Genomic DNA, 2,020 nt, shown 5'->3' with positions numbered 1-2,020 from the left:
ATTCCGGATTCGGTTGAGAAGCTACAGTTGAAGTTAGAGATCCAAAAAGAACTGAAGCATGATTCTTTAATTTCCGTCCCTCCGGATTAGCCCCCCCCGCTTCCGTCGTCGCAGTGTCAACACCCCCAACTAAATCCTGTTTCTGTTCGTGTCTAGATATGTCAAATTCCGGACACCGATGCGTCGTGGCAGCTGATACAGTATCCTCTCCCTGAGTAAAAGCATAATCCGATCCATTGGCCCGCGCAACTACAATTGGTACTCCAAGTTCGTTTTCTAGCTTGGGTGCTATGCCTTCTAGGTCCGTCTTTGTTATTTCCGTGGTACATGTGCCAATCCAAATAATGACACTAGGGTTTCTATCTCGTTTTATTTGGATACAAATTCTCTCCAATTCCCCTTGATCATTTAATTGGGCCGAGACGTCCCCCTCTTCCGACTCTGCCATTGCATAACGAGGTTCCGCAAGGATCGTAACTCCAAGAGCGTTCTGTAAGAAATAACCACAAGTCTTTGTACCTACCACTGGGGAAAAGCTGTCTTCGATCTTTTGATATAACCAAGCCACACAACTAATGGGGCAAGAAGTGTGTAATTTCCGGTTTCACATTCAAAAGTGAGAGTTTCGGGAGTCTTCGTGAAAGGGTTTCCTCAGAAAGGGTACACATACAAGAAATTTGCAGTTTCGGTTTCGAATCATCGTAAAATCAAGCAGAATATCCTGTTGAGTTTGCTGGGCATTCCTCTGCCCCCCACCATCGGGATTCAGATAGAAATCGGAGAGCAGACTGAATAATTCTCTATCTGGAATTTCCCTTGGCACAACCCCTTCTGGTCGAGACAATATCTGATCCGCCACATTGGGATGGAAATCACAAACATAATTGAGATCTGATTGACATTCAGCCGTTTCAAACAATGTTTTCCCCTTCACCCTCGAGACCCGAATGTCCTCAATGAGAGGCAACACTTCCAGCACAGGCATCGGGCAGGCTTCTACATGTTTATCAATGAGATCTCTCCTAGATGTCCGATTCCCCACCAAACCTGCTAATCGCAATGGGTGGGTATGTGCCTTCTCCCTAACCGACGCAGCAATACGATTTGCTGCAAAAGGGGCATCGAATCCATTATCCGTGATAATAATGCAATAATCCGCATGATTCGATGGAGCGGCAAAACCTCCACGGACTACGTCCCCTAAAACGTCGAATAGAGTAGTATCATATTCATAAGAAGCATTCGATTCTTTCGATGATTTAACCGTTTCTCCCACTACGTATCCCCCACAACCAGCTCCCGCAGGTGGTCCCCCTGCTTCAACACGATCCACTCCGCCATAACCCTTATAAATGACATCCTCAGGCCACACATCTTCATAGTGGTAATCCTTCGATTGCAAAGTGTCTATAATGGTAGGTATCAAGAATCCCGTGGGGGTGAAAGTACTATCATGTTTCGGATCACATCCAATTTGCAATACCCGTTTTCCGCGTCTCGCCAAAGCTATTGATATATTACAACTTGTTGTTGACTTACCAATTCCACCCTTTCCATAAACTGCTACTTTCGTTTCGCAAAGCTCCGATTCATTTTCTTCATCCCGACTATCCCCCACTTCCCCCCCCCTCCCCCTCACGTTCTCTTTCCCCTTTTTTCTTCATTTTTCACCCCTTATCCATACTTTCCCCCCGTAGACTCATTCATTCCATTTATGGATTCAAGTTTATGGATCCTCCACCCGCCTGCAATTATTGATATCGATACGGATCGTGGGGTTCCATGGGCGGGAGAGTATCTTCTTATTCATTCGGATTGATGATTGGTATTATTCTACTGCTAACTGCCTTCGTTTCTCTTGTCTCCTAAGAGTTTTTTTCTTCTCCTTTCCAAGATATTCCTTATACCTCTATAAGTATCCTGTGACTATTCTACTATGTTTTCCGGAAAAGGAGAAATAGAAACTAGTGATTGGTGATCGATCGATATGCATCTTGGGGTTGGGGGGGGGGCGATCAAT

This window comes from Dipteris shenzhenensis, unplaced genomic scaffold, assembly GCF_047967505.1.
Source record: "Dipteris shenzhenensis isolate YYH24624 ecotype China unplaced genomic scaffold, Dip_SZ_1.0 scaf0373, whole genome shotgun sequence".
Taxonomy (NCBI): Eukaryota; Viridiplantae; Streptophyta; class Polypodiopsida; order Gleicheniales; family Dipteridaceae; genus Dipteris; species Dipteris shenzhenensis.
This window is presented reverse-complemented; position numbering follows the sequence as displayed.